The sequence below is a fragment of the Corapipo altera genome, unplaced genomic scaffold (assembly GCF_003945725.1).
Source record: "Corapipo altera isolate COAL_440 unplaced genomic scaffold, ASM394572v1 23, whole genome shotgun sequence".
NCBI lineage: Eukaryota > Metazoa > Chordata > Aves > Passeriformes > Pipridae > Corapipo > Corapipo altera.
In genome coordinates this window covers 17204291-17222964 of record NW_020884878.1, presented here as the reverse complement: position 1 = coordinate 17222964, position 18674 = coordinate 17204291, and the positions used below count along the sequence as shown (strand labels likewise).

General features: G+C 41.9%; 1 protein-coding gene across 6 annotated transcripts in view; it reads left to right on the top strand.

Annotated features, from left to right (window-relative positions):
* The window catches only part of NRXN3 (neurexin 3), a 1012014-nt gene that overhangs the window by 39053 nt on the left and 954287 nt on the right, over positions 1 to 18674 (top strand). The window contains exon 2 of one of the 6 annotated variants that reach the window (XM_027638372.1): positions 14183 to 14293. The exons of the other annotated variants lie outside the window; for them this stretch is intronic. The gene's annotated coding sequence lies outside the window, so the exon portion shown is untranslated. The remainder of the gene's footprint in view (positions 1 to 14182; positions 14294 to 18674) is intronic. 6 annotated transcript variants of the gene reach the window in all.

The window sequence follows — 18674 nt, the reverse complement described above, 5'->3', positions numbered from 1 at the left end:
CTTGAAGGAAGAATATGGGAAGACTTGAGAGCATACTGCCTTCTTCAGCTGGGAGAGCTTTGTCATGTCTGGTGGGATTTTTCTGTGCAAAGTAGTTGATGAGGCTCCCCAACCTCTCCCTAACAATTGAGATCTGTTTGTTGATAATAATTAGCACTCTGCTGTCTTATTTTTCTCTGATTTAGTGGGCATGGTTCTATTTCTTCCATATGGCCTTTCCTTCTGCGTAAACTAAAACCAATGTGAAGCGATGAGGGCAGGAAGTGTCTCTTCTGAAGATAGCAGACATTCACTGTATTCTGACAGGGAGGCCTCATGCAGAATGTTCTTTAAGCCACTAGCTTGATGTTCAGACATCAAGATAGTGCCTTAAAGAATTAACAACTGATCATCCCAGATGAGAAGGAACAGGGCGTGCATTTTTGCCATCAGTACAGCTGCTTTTGCATTTATAATGGTTAGATGAGGTAGACTTCAGCTGAGCATGTCTCCTGTTCCTTTGAGAGAGAGGGCAGACTCTGAATTTGTGTGAACTCTTCTTGGGTGTCACTGTTAAAATATATGGTGTTGAATTATACACATGCAAGATGTATGAAGTTGGACTAGATACTTCTTGTCATATTGTTCTATGGTTTCCATGTTTCTTTCTCTAGCCAAATGCTTCCTTTTGCTGAGGGCCATGCTGCCTGTAGCGTGTTGTTGTCATCTGAGGCTCAAATGACCCTTGGTTTCTTGGCACTGTACCAAGACAAAGACATACTGCTTCACTGGGGACTATGGTGCAACACTTACTGGGAATAATGCAGTTATTAATGACTGAGAAGAAAAAGCAGGATCCTCCCTCCAGTTCTTGTGAGATATATCATCTAAGAAGTATATGGAGAAACCAGCAAAACCTTTAAAGTAAAAGCCACACTGGAGCATACCACTATCAAAAGCAGAAAGAAGCTGCTTCCCTGCCATCTGTGTTCCTGTGTCATGCTTGCAGTTTTCACCTATTTAAGGTTTGAAAAACTTTTTCCACTTGGTCTTTCTGCTGTGGGCACAGTGCCAAAGGGCACACCTGATTAGTGTACAGGGTCACCCCAGGAGACCTGAGTTAAGACTGAACCCAAGTCCAAGGCACAGCACATTTGATGAACTGTGCTTTTCCCTAAAGGGCTTTTTCCTCATATCACAAAATAGCTCTCACAGATTGGTGTGACTGATAATATCCACTCAGGAGGAGCAAAAGCTGTGAAGACAAACAGGTTGGCATGGATAGAAGCAGAAGTGTTTTGGGATGGAGCCAAACAGTGAAATAAAAAGGCTTCAGGTTGTATCTGCCATCAGTTAAGGTCCTGAGAGCTGTGAGTCAGCACAGCTTCCTTTTGAATTGTACTCCTTGATTTTCATTGTGGTGTTGTAGCTAATTTATTTATGTTGTTATGGCCATGCTGTGTGTCATCTTGCCCCATCTGCCTTCACTAGCTATCCCTCATTTCTCAGCCTTTTTATTTGTATTGAGTTCTACCTTCTTTCTCAGATTGACCTGCCAGTGCTTGGGTACTAGTGGAGGAGGGTGGAGTAGTGATGATGAAATTGGGCAGCATCAGCCAGCCCTCTGAGTAGAGGGGAAGACTGCATTTCCTTGGGCTGAGCTTCTGTTTTGTCTTCTTCCCTGCTGCTCACTCCTTTGTTGGCAGTTCTCTGTGGTGTCATCTCCTTTAAACCTTGTGCAGCAAAGGTTAATGTTAATGCTGTGTGTGAGGGAAGGAGTCCCTGTTGGCACAGGAAAATAATCATTTAATAAAAAAGTAATCATTGATCAGTGGCTCCAATCTGTCAAAGGTCACTTATTGATCCATCTCTCATTGTGAGTCAGGCCCTCTGTTTTAATGACCTAATTCCCAGGTAAGTTTCTCTGTTATTTAGCAGAAGTGGTGCTAGGAAACCCTGCTTTTTATGGGAATGTCGCTCTTGGCATGTCATGCCAGGGGGGAAAAAAAGCCTTGAAGTAATCTCAGCTATCCATGCTTTAACATAGTCTCAGTCCTGCTTGTTTCATACATTTGTTGTGTAAAGGAAACCAAAGGTTGCAAGGATCATGAAGGTTAAATGTTCTTTTGCTGCTGGATAAGTCTTTTCAGGCCAGAACTGAAGTACAGTAACAGGAACAATACAGAGGTAGGTGATACAGTTGTGAAGCTGTAATTGTTTCTTTTGCCCTAATTTAGTTTGAAGGAAGTAAGGAAAAATATAAGAGAAGGCTCCAAATATCCAATTTTTGTGAAAAGTTTCTGACAGGCATTTATCTTCCTTCTGGCCCTCTAATGTGAGCTGTAGGAGGGCACAATATGTAAAGATGTCACATTTTTGAGTGGTTACAGAGAAGTTGAAGATCAGCATGTAATCCGCTCACTGTGAGGGATAGCATTCACCAGAACTTCTAGTATGATATCCCAGTGGAAACCTCCTGAGATGTAAAAATCCTACAGGCTCAACTAGCTCTGGTGCTTGTAGGAAGGTAAGTTTTACAGAATTCTCTGCTGACCCCATCCAGATGGTGGTTGCCAAAGGCTGCTGCACCTGCCTGGGAGCATTCCCACTTGCTACGTCTCTCGCTTGGTACCCTATTCCCATACAGCACAGAAATAAATAATCCAGTCTTTTGAATAGAGTCTTTTTATAGGCATACTAAAAGTGGCATTAAAAATATAGGACTTAATATATCCTTTGCTGCAAAGGCTGCTACATGTAATATTCATATTGTTCTAGAGCGCATGTGTGCAGGTAAGGTGGGTAACTCCAAAAGGCTGTTGCCTGCAGTGCACATCTGGATGGAAGGAGCAAGAGGAACCCAGGCCAGAAGGGCTATGGCATAAACTGTCAGCCTTGGAAACTAAGATGACATTTCATGACATGATGTTGTGAAGTTAATAGAGTTAACCAGGTTTTATGTCTTTACCTACAATCTCAGTCTCTGAAACAGGACGCAGAGGCTTGATCTGAACCAGAACAGGAGGATGCTGAACTGGAGATGAAAAGTGTGAGTTTCTGTGACAGTTTGCATTTTCAGTGGTGTAGACATTGTTGAGGCTTTGTCCTATGCTCCAAATCTCAGCAAAACATAGAGGAAGTTCACATGTCTTTCAGAAAGACACAGGTTAAACTTCAGGAAAAAAAAAGCAGCTCAAAATCTATCTTCAGGGCTTATTGGTGTCTTTAAATATAAAATATCCCCTGTCTTAAGTATCTAATAAAAAATTTAAGATAAAAAATACTTTCTACCCTTACTGAAGCCAATGAAAATTGCTTCTGACTTAAGTACTGCAGAATATTCCCTTATTTCCCCTAATTCTTTGACTAACATTAGTCACCTTCCTCCTCCAGCTCTGTACACTAGAACTGTGTGCATCTGAGGACAACAACAATAATTGAGGAGGATCTATATTCTGCTGCAACCGTGACTTCAGGCCTTTCCTGCGGTCTTGGTGGAGTAATGAACATCTCTACTTTGTTTCTTTGCGCCCTGTTGGCTGCTTTGCTCTTACAGGCTGATATTTAGCTCCCAAAGCATTTCTCCTTGAATGTCATATACCTCACTGGAATTTCCCAAGATATGTTGTGTAATAAATATATCAATACCCTCTGCAGACAGGGATCGTTTGTATGGTTGTATTTCACCATGTGCTGTAAGTGGAGGTCACTGATTTTCTACTTCAGGTCTCTTGTGGGAGCAGGTATGTGTGGCACTTCTCTGATATTCCACAGGAACCAAGTTCTCCAAGATCTGGTAGTGTGTGTCTGTTAGAGATGTCTTCCAGCAGATGTGTAGAGTTACAGAAAGGCTATAAAATTTCCCTGGGGATTTCATTGCGAGCTGCCGGAGCGATTAATGAATAGCAGCAGGGTGCTACGTGGGTGTTTGCTCTAAGGCTGTCTCTGATTATACAGGACAGGGACTTGCACTTTTTCACACAGAAGGAAAACGAAACAGTAGTATTTTTCTTGCGGAATTTCTTTTTCTCTTATAGAGTGAACATGCTGACTTATGGAAGAGGAGTGCTGCTCCTTGCTGGTGCGTGGGTGTCAGATGAAGCCTGTACTACTGAGCTACTCAGTGCTGCGGTTGCGGTTCACTGCAGACTACATGGGTAAAGGAAGATTTTGGAGAAAAGGGTTCTACTCTGGTCTCTCTCAGTGTACATTATTTTCTATGGTTATTGATGATCTTGCAACTCTCAAGTGACAGAGCAGAGTGGAGTCCTTAAGTAAGTTACAAAAGGCCATCAATAGCTTGAAGATAGTGTACCAAGAGCTGGTCCCTCTTAAACCCAGTTAGAAGCAAACCCTGATTTTAGTCTTTGAATTGATGGAGTTTGTGTTTTAGTTAAGTTTCCATTTAAGGTCCTGGAGTGGCCAGGGTGGCTGACTGTGCTGTGGAAAACAACTGCTTTGAAAGATGGCAGAGGGGCAGGCCTGGGAATGGAAAAGGAACTTGATTCTTTTTATTCTGAAAATTGAGCAGAAGAGGAAGGAGGAAATGAATACCATGACCTGAAGCACAGAAATGTGGACATGAAGTAGTTTGTGGGGCATGTGACATGAGGGAACACTTACTCTATTTCCTGATGGGTTTTTTTACTGCTGGTACTCAGCTCTGGGGTTCAGGGTCTCCTCCAGTGGTGGAGGACAATGTTCATCCTCACAGCATCTGGTGCAGGGCAAAAGGTAATACTCATGGAGTTGCCTTAGCAGTACCATCACCTATCACCATGATAGAGGATAGTTCTGCAGTGATACCTGGGCAGGTCAGGGAATGAGGAACCAACTGCAACTTTTTCTTGTAAATTGAAAGAAGTGGTAGCTATAGTAGTTTGTAGCTATAAATTATAAAATTGGCAAATAAGATGGGGAATAGGATTCACTACTTCATCTTTGGACAACTTTTGATCACTGAATTTCTCTGTTACCTCTAGAGAGCTTATGACAAACAGTTCAGCATTACCAAATGGATAGAGTTAGGTAATGGCATCATATACTATGTCCAGTTTATTTTGAAAGATAGTTATTGCCATTAAATTAGGTAGAACAACCCATCAATGACATACATTTTTTAATTTTGTGTTTTATTTTTAAAGCTTTTTATATGCATTAAAGAAAAAGCTCTCAAAGTAATTACACTACATCTTTAAAATGTCCTGGCCTGTATCATGACACATGGAAGTGTCAACTTTAATAGCTTTATCCGTTCCATCTGTAAAACAGAGATTGTGTTGATTTAGCCCCTTTCCTGATACTGAGGAGTTAAACTTTGTGACACACGATCAATTGCTTTAGATTAAGGTATGAGACATCAGTTGGTCTGATAGTCACCATCCTTGTGGACACTTTCAGCTTATGATGAATATAAGGTAACCTCATTTGGCTTAAGCCTTTCTTATTATGAGCTGAAGTGAATTGGATTATTTGCTATTGACCAAGAACATAGCACCCATGAGCTCCTCAGTTGATGGGTGCTGCTTCTGTAAGCCACAGTGCCCTAACTGTGTGTCTGTGCCCCTAATATGTTACCCAGACCTCATAGTCCTCCATCCAGCACTGTCTCTTCTCCAGTATTTTTCCTAACTTATAGTAAGAGATTTTTGCATCAGAGACTTAGTACAAACAAGCTGTGATTGACCTTTTAAACCAAACAAGATTGCATGTTTCCAATATGAAGAGACAGCAGACAAGCCTCTGGCTTGAGGCATAAGATGGAGAAGAAAGGGAGGGATAAATATCAGAGGAGTAGGAATAAAGAACATGGCCTTGCTATGCAGAGCAGAGAAAAACCCCCAGCTTCTGCTTGCTTTGTCAGTATGTCTGACATGTTGCAAGACACTTTGTAGTGGGAGTCTCTGCTCTGTGGAGAACGGAGGAGGAATGTGCCTGTGTATATTTATAGACCATAAATATTTGTTTTGTGCAGGTTTTAGATACTCTCTTTTATTTGAAGATCCTCGTATTTCTTCTCAGACTGGCTTGGCATCTGTTCAGTCACACAGAGGACTTGTGTGCATGTAAATTCTGCTGTAGGAGTCAGCACTCCCTTGTGCTCTCCTTGGTTACCTTTAGGCAAGAAAGGTTTGAATTTCATCTGGGAGTTCAAAAAGAAAGATGCACTGAATAATGTCACATGGGTGCTTTGGCCATTTCCCCTGATTGTTTTGGTCACTTTGTCCACTTCTCTGGGGTCATTTTTGAAAGGAAGCTCAACTATCACTGTATTCTTGTTTTTTAAGGATTTCAGTGTGTTTTGTCCCCAGAGTAGACAGGGCTGACCTGTTGAAGAGCAGAGCACTCTCTTACCAACAACTGTTACCAACATGCACTGAGCAGTTGGTAAGATGGACCATAGTTGTAGGAGGTGAAATGTGAGTGAGGCAGTGATTGTGTCTTGCCTGTTCCTTTGAGGGGCTTCTAAAAGTCATAGTTATGATTATGCGTGATTATTCCTTGAAAGTTGTCCATAAGACAGCAAATACACATCTATTCATGCTTTCTTAGGGTAAGTGCTTTTTGCCCCGTATCCTAATGTTAAACAATGTTTACTGTATTTACTTGCACCTTTGACTTCTAGTTGTCTGTTCTTTATCTAGGGACCGACATTCCTCTAGATCATGTTAAACGATGACAAAGAAATGGAAAAATGAGTGCTGTGAAGGTGTCCCTGGGCTTGTAATGTTGATTAAGACACTGATGGTTTAGTTGTTGCTGAGCAGCGCTTACACTAAGTCAGGGACTTTTCAGCTTCTCGTTCTGCCCCACCAGTGAGTAGGCTGGGGGTTCACAAGAAGCTGGGAGGGGAGGCAGCCAGGACAGCTGACCCCAGCTGGTCAAAGAGATATTCTATACCATATGGCATCATGCTGAACGATAAAACCAGGTGGAGTTGGCTGGTGGGGTGTCAATCTGCTGCTTGGGAACTGTCTGGGCATTGGCCAGTGGGTAATGAACAACTGCATATGCATCACTTGTTTTATATATCCTTTCTCCATAATTATTATTGTTATTTTCCCTTCCTTTTTTGTCCTATTAAACTGTCTTTATCTCAACTCAGGACTTTTACCTTTTTTCTGATTCTCTCCCCCATCGCACTGCAGGGAAGTGAGGAAATGGCTCTGTGGTCTTTGGCTGTCTGCTGTTTTAAACCACAACAGTCCTTTTCAGTGCCCCACATGGGGTATTAAGGGTTGAGATAAAGACACATCTGACCAGAGCATGTTAAAACGAATCATTATAAGAATTCATTATAGTAGTTTAGTAGTCACTGGTCGCAATGTTGATTTATTTGCGCTTGGTTTCAGAGTTGTGCTGTGTAACACCTTACTTGCTGTTTATATTCCCTGTTGTGTTACCATCTCTGGGGGCTGATTTAATTTTGCTGTACTGAGTAACGCTGGCTTATGATAAAATTACTGGTCATGAGACAAATATGGTATTTGTACTCAACATTGCCATCATCCCTTACTTTGAGAACCATCTCTTGGAAGCTATTAATAATTACAATCTTCACCTTTTCTCCTCAGAGAACCAGTCTATGGGGGAGACAAGGAGAACACTTTCCCCTGCCTCTTCACCTTCCCCTTCTTCTCCAGGCTACTTACAATAGCTTTTGAGTATTTTTAATATCCTTGGGATGTTCAGACCAGCATATTCATATTACTATGTCTCCTGAATGTGTTTCTGGTCTTGCTTAGGAGTAAACAACTGTTTAAGAATGGCACTCAGAGATCTGCCCCGAGGCTGGATAGTTATGAGTGGAAGGATGTATGGGATAGTATGGGCAAGTTCCTAGGACAGTGGGCACCTCTGGTGTTTTGGAACTTCACCCCTGAACAAGTGTAGAATCCTGAAAAACTAGTAAAACATTTGAAAAAACTATGCCGCCACCCTTGCAATTCCAGAGAGACACAAATCACTGCAACATGCTGAGGCCTGACCTGTGCCCACTGAGCCCTGTTCAGTACCCTCAAGGGGAAGAGAAGGTCTCTAAATCTGATGACAAAACGACGATCTCTGCAGCTACTCCAACCCTGGTGACAGGCCCTGCAGCTAAACGAAAGAACCAGCCTGTACTGGTATCAGTCGCCCCTATACACAAGAAGAAATATTGGATGCAAAAGTCAGCTCATGTAGTAAGGGTGGAAACCCCTAATAAGAAGGGGAGTAAGGAAGAAGTGGATGAGGAAGTCTATTCCAAAGCAGGGCAATCATGAGAAAAGGAGGAGGAAGAGGCAGAATTTACCTGATCCCTATCTCTGAAAGAGCTGTGAGATAGGCAAAAGGATTTCAGGCATTTTTTAGGTGAGCATGTTGTCGCCTAGCTGCTCCAGGGCTAGGATAATGGGGTCAGTAGCCTGGAATGAGAAGTGGGGAGGTCAAGCAGCTGGGATCCCGTTCTAAGGAAGGAGGCATTCGCAAAGTAATTGCAAGAGAGGCACAAGTCCTCTGCCTCTGGAGGTGAGAAGGAAAGGTATCCATTCAAGGAATATGTTATATGTCACCCAGGCAAATGGACCATTGCAGAGAGTGGTATCCAGTACCTGAGGTAATTTAGCTGTGCTGGAGGTGATTTATGATGACCTGGCCAATAAGCATTATCCAAGGATTCAATGAAGTCAAGCATACACAATCCATGTGGTGAAGGTGTGTATGGAGCACACCATTGCTGTATGCCAACTCATTGGCAGTAGTGACCTGGAAAGACAGAGAGGGACAAATGGTGGATGCATTGGCTGGCCAATTCCAGCAATACAAGGAAAGTGTCTCTTCCTGCTATTGGCCTGTGTCTCAGCTGTGGAGAAACTGTCCCTAGAGTTCCACCAATTCAAAGGGAATATGTTCTACTTGCCACTTCTATGGGCCAGTATCTCAGCTCTTAGGAGTAAGTATTTCCCTGCTCAAGATGGAGAATGTAGTGGATATACACCATGGGCCACCTGTGGTTTTACCTGCAGTGACCACAGAAAGAGTGACCACAGAAAGGACAGCAAGAAGTGGGATGGAAAATCTACCTCAACCCTAGAGGCACAGGTATGTGAGTTGCAAGGAAAAACAATCACAAAAGGGGGTTCTTCCAGGAAAATTGCTGCTCCAGTTTCTAATGGACAATTTCTCAGAATAGAAGGGCTGATTTTACTTTCAGTCTTAATAATGAGGCTTCTGATCTGTATTTACAAGAAGTGCCTAACAAATACTATGACCAGGACCAGAAGGGTTCTAGCCAGGTAGAGGAAGGAGACAACTGGGCTTACTTGACTATGTGGATTTGATGGCCTGGCATATCACACTCACAGGAGTATAAGGCTCTAGTGGACACTAGTGCACAGTGTCCAGTAATGCCATCAAGCTATTGTGGTGGTCTGGAAAAAAAATTTCAAAAAGCTAATTTTAAAAGTTTTTCTACAATTTGTTCTGATGTGAGAGAGAAATTTTCAGACAGGCACAACTCAGTATGGGGGAAGGGAATTATATTACAATTTATTACTAACACTATATATATACACATATATACACATATATATAACAATTTTAACTATCTCTTCTATGGTGAAACAATATATATACATAGACCGTTTCTCCTTTCCTTCAAAAAAGTCCAGAAAGAAAGAAGAGGAAGTCTTCTTTTTACTTTCAGACTACAGCTCTTCTTTTGATATCTACTGCTTTTCTGGAGGGATGGCCATTTCAGATCTTCAGTCTGCTGATTGTTAGAAATGCTATTTTAATTCCCAGTGTACATTTACAGCCAGTTTGTGCACCCTTGTTCTGGTGCCAGTATTGCTCTTCAGCTACAATAAATCTCTCTTCTTCCCTGTCCCTACAGCATTTATAGACAGGAGTAATTTTTCTTGGCCTTCATCTTGTTAGGTTAAAAGTGCCATGTTGCTCTAGTCTTTTTTGGTGAATTAGGCTCGAAGTTGTCTGGTTCATTCTCAGAGGCTTTCTCAAAACTTGGTTAATCTGGCTTCCTCCTTCCTGAGTACAAGCGATCGGAGTAGAATGTGCTGTTTCAGAGCAGGTCTAACCAGTGTCTGGTATGATAGCTGGAGGCAAGTCTCAGATGTGTTAGGACCTCTGAGTCCTTCTGTAAGACAACTCAGTACCATGTTTGTGTGCAGATCCATGTGTTAGGACTTAGCACAGAACTGTCACGTTTTAAATGTCTGCATAAACTCTGTTAGCTCATGTGGTGTTTACAAAGAAGAAGGATCTCATTTTCATGGCATGGATGATGGATGTTGGTCCTTGTGGCAATATGGACTCAACTCCTATTCCAGAGGCATTGGTGGAATTTCCTCAGCCCTGTAGTTGGGGTTAAGGTGTAAACTGGCCAAGTAGGATTTAATTCAGAAGCCAGCATGCTGTTGCTTCCTATTAATACATCTATGTTAAGCATCCACTTAATGTGATAGCATGGTCAAACTGATTTATGAGGTCAAATAACCAGACAGACAATACTCTTAGTGTAAAGTAGGTCCTCCTTTAGTGTAATTGAGGGTAACACTTTTTGTGATAATATGTGGATCTGAACATGTGTTATTTCTGACAACATGGTGCAGTTGTATGTAATAATTCACATAGGAACCTGAACATGCCTTAAATAAAGGTAGAAGTGAAATGGTTACATATAAATGCACTTCTAGTGTGAGACTGCATATACATATCAAATTATTTCAATATTGTGTTGATAATGAAGAATGAATATTATGAGGATGAAGTCCCCATAATCCAATGAGAAACAATCAGTGACCTGCTACACCACTTAGACACATACAAGTCTATGGGGCTGGATGGTATCCATCCAAGAGCTGGCTGAAGTGCTCATCAAGCTGCTTTCCAGCATTTATAAGCATTCTTGGCTAGCTGGGGAAGTTCCAGTTGACTGGAGATTGGTAAACATTACGCCCACCTACAAGAAGGGCCAAAAGGAGGATTCAGGGAACTTACGAGCCTGTCAGCCTGACCTCAGTGCCAGGGACAGTTATGGAGCAGATCATTTTGAGTGCCATCATGCGGTATGTGCAGGAAAACCAGGGGATCAGGGCCAACCAGCACAGGTTTATGGAAGGCTGGTCCTGCTTTACCAACCTGATCTTCTTCTGTGACAAGGTGACCCACTCAGTGGATGAGGGAAAGGCCGTAGATGCTGTCTACCTAGAGTTTAGTAAAGTCTTTGACACTGTTTCCTACAGCATTCTCCTGGAGAAACTGGCAGCTCATAGCTTGGATGAGTGTGCTCTTCATTGAGTAAAAACCTGGCTGGATGGCCAGTCCCAGAGAGTGGTGATGAATGATGATGAATCCAGCTTGTGGCCAGTAACAGGTGTGTTCCCCGGGACTCAGTACTGGGGCCAGTTCTGTTTAATATCCTTATTGATGATCAGGATGAGGGGATTCAGTACACCCTCAGTCAGTTTGCAGATGACACCAAGGTGAGTGGAATGTTGATCTGCTGGAGGGCAGGAAGGCTCTACGGTGGGATCTGGACAGGCTGAATCGATGCACTGAGGCCAATGTCATAAGGTTCAACAAGGCCAAGTGCTGGGTCCAACACCTGAATCACAGTAACCCCATGCAGTGCTACAGGCCCAGGGCAGAGTGGCTGGAAAGCTGCACAGCAGAAAAGGACCTGGGGGGCTGATTGACAGCCACTGAACATGAGCCAGCAGTGTGCCCAGATGGCCCAGAAGGCCAATGGCATCCTGGTCTGTATCAGCAATAGTGTGACCAGCAGGACTAGGGAAAGGATCACCCCCCTGTACTTGGCACTGGTGAGGCCACACCACAAGTACTGTGTCCAGTTTTGAGCCCCTCACTACAACAATGACATTGAGGTGCTGGAATGTATCCAGAGAAGGGCAACGGAGGTGGTGAAGGGTCTAGAGAGTAAGTCGAATAAGCTGAGGAACTGGATTGTTTTAGTCTGGAGAAAAGGAGGCTCAGGGAAGACCTTTTTACCTCTACAACCACCTGAAAGGATGCTGTAGTGAGGTGGGGATTGGTTTCTTCTCCCCAGTAACAAGTGAGAGGATGAGAGGAGATGACCTCAAGTTACACCAGGGGAGATTTAGACGGGATATTAGAAAGTAATTCTTTACAGAATGGGTTGTCAAGCACAGGAACAGGATGCCCAGGAAGTGGTTGAGTCATCATCCCTGGAGGTATTTATAAGACACGTAGATGTGGCACTTAGGGACATGGTTTAATTGTGGACTTGGCAGTGCTGACTCAGTGGTTCGGTTTGGTGATCTTGGAGATCTTTTTCAACCTAAACAATTCTATGGTTCTCTGATTCTATAATCCTATTGTGTTTTCATACCACCTTGTAGTGTGATAATATAACAGAGAATTTAAGTACCCAAAGTCAGGAATTTGATAGTTTCTATTCCCATAATGCTAATAAATACTCTTCTCTATGTGATGTGTTTACATGATTAAATATCCGATGAATAAATTTGCACTGTATATGGCACAATTGTAAAAGAAGGGCTCAGCAAGGAAAAAATATTATTTATAACATGCTGTGGTTGCATTTCTTGGTATTGTGTTTAGTGGTTTCCTTTTTTGAAACTCTGATGAATGAAGAGTTGCTGGGACACTACAATATGTGTCTCACCCCTCAGCAAATGTTGCATAGTGTCGTTTATCCTAAGGAGAGGAAGAGGGCCTTTTATAATAGAATGTTTTCCCTTTGAGCAGATAAAGATATATAACACGATTAAGTGGTTAGAAGCTGAAATAGATTAGTTTGGACTAGAAATAAGGTGCCCATTTTTAACAACTATGGTAATTAGGCCCTGAAAAATGTTCTAGGAGTTGTTATGAACTCTCCATTAATAGAAATCTTCAAGACAGGATTGGAAGGATTGGATTTTTTTTTGCCCTGCTTCAAACAGAAATTAATTTAGAGAAGTTCTTAGACTAGATGACCCCCAGGGATGGTCTCTGGCTTTGTAACTCGTGAATCCTCCATGAGTCATATTCCAACCTTGGTTGTACAAAAAAGATAATCTTTGTGGTTGACATAAACAGAAAAGTGCGTCCTCCACTTGGTCCCCATATGATATTGGGAATCACAAAAATTGTGTCTTGCATTCCTATCTATAAAATGGATGTAGTATATTTTTCCTTATATGGGTGTAGAGAACTGAGATACTTCTGTGCAGAGAAACTTGGGATCTATAGGGCTTTTTCCATCTGAGTCATACGATGTGTTTTTTTTTTGTTAGGTGTTTGCAAGTAGGATTTCGAGACACTTGTCTCTGGTGTTGAATAGGAACGTATTGTGTGCCAGAATGTGGTAGGGCAGAGGAAGATTGGATCACTGCATCTTTTGACTGCCCACATTTCTGGCATGTGTATGTGGAGCAAAGTGAGAGGATGAACCTGGCTGACACAATTGCTCTGCAAAGGCCTGTGCCCAGGAATGTCAGACTGACCACAAACAGAAATGCAAGGGAAAAAGTGAGTCCCTCTGTTTCTGGGTGTATTTTTCTAGATGATTCAAGATACTTAGTTGCTAGTTCTACATCAGTCCATTATATCTGGGGGTATAATGGAAGCCAAAGATTGGAGTAGTGTGAATGCTGGAGTTGGTAGGGCAGTAAATAGGCCTGAAAGCTATTGGTAATTTCTTTGGCAAGTGCTTGAGATCTTCACCCCTTCTCTGTCTCTAGGAAGATGGCATATACATTGAAAGTCACTATGACCCCTTAAAAGGTGCGCATATGGAATTCATGATCTTTGAGTCCTCTGACATGGGCAGTGAAAAACTTCCACCAGAACATGGTAGGGCAGGGCTAGTTTACATTTCTGACACATCACCAATATTTGATTCTCTCTCGCTCCTTTTCCCACCTGCTGCATGTGTAAGGGAAGTTCTTAGTCCTTTTTGGCCCTGGGGTTGCCTTTCCCGGCTGCATACTGCACAGCCTGCTCAGCCTGCCACCGTGCACCATCAGCTTTTCAGGAGCTAATTGGATAAACTCTGCTCTAGAGCTCATTGAACTTGCCTGTAATGGTGCTTAATTAAAGTGCAGAAAGTTTGGAGAGATAGCAAGTTAAGGCTTATGCAATAATGAAATGGCACTATTCTACCATCTGCTTCCTTCAAGACGTTAATTGCTTCCACATATTTGTTTGTTTTAATTAGGAAAGAACCTTGATTAAAATGGAATGAGAAGGAGTAAGGGTAGAGGAATGAAAGGCTGGAAGGAGAGGAAGATGGGAGTGCAGGAGAGTGAGAAAGGAATGGAAGATGAAGGTTTGACCATGCTGCTGAGTGTAGAATAGCCACCTAGGAATAAGTATTTTGGCACTCGTGGACACAGCTTGGACAAACAACGTAGTGTTGTATCACTGAGAAACTCAGTCATAAAAGATGAAAGGAACAAATAAAAGAAGTAAAAGCATTTTTCCATGGAGCAGGCTGTGTTATAACTGCTTCTTACCCACTTCTGCAGAATCTTCCCTGATTGTGCACTGTGACTGCAGTGCTTTGTTTTTGCAATCTTGAGTACTAACCCACAGTGAAGAAAAGGTAAGCAAACTTCTCCCATGTTCACTTCTTTTTCTCCTCTCTCTTGAGCTACCATCCATCCACATTAAGCTCATCTTGGAAAGACTTCAGTTTCTTATGAGCAGCTCCAGATAAAAGCACTTTCCAATGAATGATAATCATGTCTGCTTGAAGACTAATGTCAGCAATTTTCTGAATAGCTGACCAATAAAAGAAAACTTAAAAATTAATTAAAAACCACACCTCCTCATATTCCTAAGTAGTGACATTGGCTGAAGCTTCAGGGATAGAGGGTTAGAAACTTTTAATTTGATTCATCTGACTCAACATTGTCTTTCCTTTTTCTATTTGTTTCTCTCCATGTCTGTTTTTTCCCCTTCCCTTTCCCCTTTTTTACCCTCTAGAGAGTGAAGTCTGATTTCCCAAGCAAGTATAAATGTAATTAAAGTCAAACACAGCTCTTAAAAACGGGAATCAACTAATTTCTTTTCTGGGCCATTGGTATTGTGGACAGATTTTGATAATGGAAAAAAAGCACCAACCCAGCAGCATGAAATGGGGTTATTGTAGTCACTGAAATAATAAAATGTTTAATAGTATGATGAGTAAAAATTCTTGTTTTACAGGAGACTATAGGCCTTGTGTTCTAAATGTTTCTTCCCCACCCTGCTCTCTGGCAGAGGCTGTAGCTTTGACATACCCAAATCTACTGTCCCAAGGATTCTCAATTTTTTTTATATGCCACTTAGGTTTTTTTTTTTTTAATCTCTTTCACTAGTGGAAAGTAATTCCATTCCCCTTCGGTGAGTTTGAGAAAGCTTGTGGTCAAAGAAAAATCTTAACTTAATCTCTTACCTGAACACGGAAAAAAAAATCCCCAAACCAAAATGCTCACTTGATCACCTTGAATAGATTTGTGAATGTTTTCTTTGATAACTGTGGAAAATGTGTGTTCAAACAGTTATTATATAGTACATATAGACAAATATTTTGTGTCTGGGAGGTTAGTACAAGAATGGGAGCATGGCTTTTCACCTGTGGATCTCTGGTTCAAAATCAAGTGCTTTAATTTTGTCCTTAAAATATACTGTAATTGTTCCCTTGGGGCAGGATAGTAGACTCAGTGGATCAATTCTAATCACATTGCTTAGTGTTATGCACTTGAACATCTCCAAGATGTAAGCTATAAATGAACCAGAGGAAATTCCAGGTTAGTAGGGACTGCAGATTAAACTGAGTGGTATGCTGGGGTACCTTGGGGGTTTTTTGTGGACATCTCCTATTTCTAAATTAATTGGGTTTCTTTTTGCATTATAAACCCCATCAAATTCCCAACTCAATATGATACATCTTCTGCCTCCCTGCAGTTCTGGTCATCCCACCTAGAAGAAGTCTGGAAGACATTCACCAGACTCCAGCTGGTATCTCTGTGAAGAGGCATGGAAGTGCTGGTGCTCCTCAGCTTATAAGAGGGCTAGGGCAGGGAGTACTCTAAAAGCCACAGTGGTCTGGAGAAGGGGAATTTGGCCTCCAGTTTTTAGGTTATAGCCAAGGCTGAAGTGGAGAGGAGATGGATGGCTTTACTGAAAGTGTGTGAATGTGTGTTTAGGTGTTGAGGAGCAGGATGTAAAATGACTAAGCAGGAGCCTGACTTCCACCTTGGCAGTGGGCAGTATGAGACAATATTGAAGCAAGAATCCAGTGAGGAGGAAATGAGGGAGCACATGCCAGCCCCTCTTAATGCAAAGTTACTGCAACAAAGACAGGCTAATTCCTATGTGCAGGGTCTTGTGTTTTAAGTCTGAAAGTACTAAAAGAGGATGCACTGGCTGGGGTGGCTGGAGGCACCAGTTTCTGGCTGGTGTCTCAGGAAAATCCTTCAATAAGAGATTTTTCTCAGCAGAGAAAATTGTTGGGGAGTGTTGCAGTCTGTTGGGGATGAGTGTCTGAAGAGGAAGACATCCCTGTGGGGTTTAGGATTCTTAGCTATTATGGGTGTGAAGATTAAGGGAAGTTTGTTCTTGAAGTCTGTGAAATCAATTGAATCAGTGTGGTGTGGGGTTTTTTTTCCTTTTATTTTTTTTTTCTCCCCAGCATTGCTATTTAAATAATTTTTCTGACTTTATTGCTATTACCTACCTAAATATTCTGCTGAACACTGCTATTGCCTTCCTCCTCTGCTCAATCATGCACTCCTGCCTCTATGGTACTGTTAACTCAGACTTTATTTTCATCATCAGAAAACAGCCTGCAGTCCTGTGGTTTAAAATCAACTAATTGAGTAGTGAATGGCAGGTGTAGTTTGGTACAGTTGCAATCTTAGTTTCTCCCACTAGTCGAAAAAAGCTGTTGGAAATACATATTTTAGGAGATATACTTTGAATACCTCTAATTCTGCTACCCTGGACGAGCAGTGTTGGTCATAGTGAAGCTGTACAGGATTCTCTTGGGAGGCGTCTGACAGAAAGCCAAGAGTGAGCTGTAGTCCAAGGCAACAGACTGGCTCAGTGCTGCAGAGTAACTGTATACTTTTATAGACATGTATTTTTTAACAGGTGACTACTTCTAGTCTATATTTGTGAGGTAATTGGAAGACTGCAGTGGACTCACAGGTTTTCCATATCCTTTTCCTTTTTCATTTAATTCTGTAGGAAATCCTACATTGGGGATTCTGTAAAGGAGTTTACAGTGATGTATGTCTTCTCTTTCCTGTAAACTGTGAAGACACTTTTACTTTTTCCAGTAGTACACATTGCACATATTTGAAAACCAGCTGCTTTGAAAGTAGCTTTTCTTTTTTTTTAAACAACGTTCATAATTAAGTGTATCTAAAACCTTGTATTTTTCATAATGCTGACTTAAATATACAAACATGCTATTTGTAGCTTTCCCTCTTTATTTAGATCTGAATTAAATACACAGGAGGACTTTCTCCTGTTAGATGCATGTCTTTTTACTTTGCCTTTATTTTTGGCTTTTAAAAGCCCCAAAAAAGTGGAGGAACATACAGGAGTCTATAAAGCAAACTTAAATAGTTGTACTTAGCTGATCCTTAGTGCTGGGCAGTGCTGCATACAAGAAGTCTGCCTGACTTTACACTTTCCCTTCCTCTGAGCCTTAGATAGTTTAGATGACCGCTGGTCAAAAATGGAGTTAAATGTACCTATTTTTTCCCACATGGTTGACTGCCTGTTTTTGGAACCCCAGAGATGAGTTCTCCCTTAGGGAGTTTTGGGGGGAAAGAGGGGTTGCATTTCTCCTGATTGAGCCATGCATGAACTGTGGGCCGTGATTCCCACTTAAAATGCAGAGCAGCCAATGTACAGATTCACTTGATTTGTATTTAAGTGGGGAACATGAGTGCCCCAGTTTTCTATGTTGTATCACAGGAGGGAGGTATCATATAGCTGGGCATGGCAGTCCCCAGGGAGGTGCAGACCTGTCAGCTGTACACGACTGTGCTGTTGTGCTCTGAAAAAGCTCTCTGGTGCAGGTGGAGTGAGAGGGCAACTGGAGGAGGATCAGGAGTTGAGGCAAATGAAGGCTTCCTCGCTCCGCACCATTGCCCTACCTTTCTCCCTGCTGGGTAAACTTGTGCTTCTTTGGGACTGAGCCATCAAGAGTAATGAAAGAAAATCTGCTATTATTTATAGATGCATCTTCCCTTACTTAATTTGAGGGTGGACTGTTAATGCCATAAAGGAAGATAGGTTGCTCTTACGTTAGCTTGTCTTTTGAGTGGTTTGAGCACTTTATGATCACTAATTAAACTTTACTATGTGGCTACTGTAGTCCTAGCTATATCCTCTGAAAGAGCACTTTGCCTAAGGCCACATAAACAGGTCATGAGCCTCCTTATTTTGACTCATGCATGTACTCTGACTGCTAGAACATGAAGCTTATTGCGTGAATCTTATTACTGAGCAGCAAAATATTGTCAGTCAATAACTAGGTGCTATAGATAAAGTGAGTTAAATTAACGTGTGATGAAGTTACATGGGGGAGAGGTTTGGCCTAGAATCTGGCACCTGGCAGGTTGCAGGAACCATCTGTTGCCTGTGGTACCAAGAAATCATTTTCATTAGTTACTTCTAAATCTCAGTTACTCAATGCAATTTGGAAACAG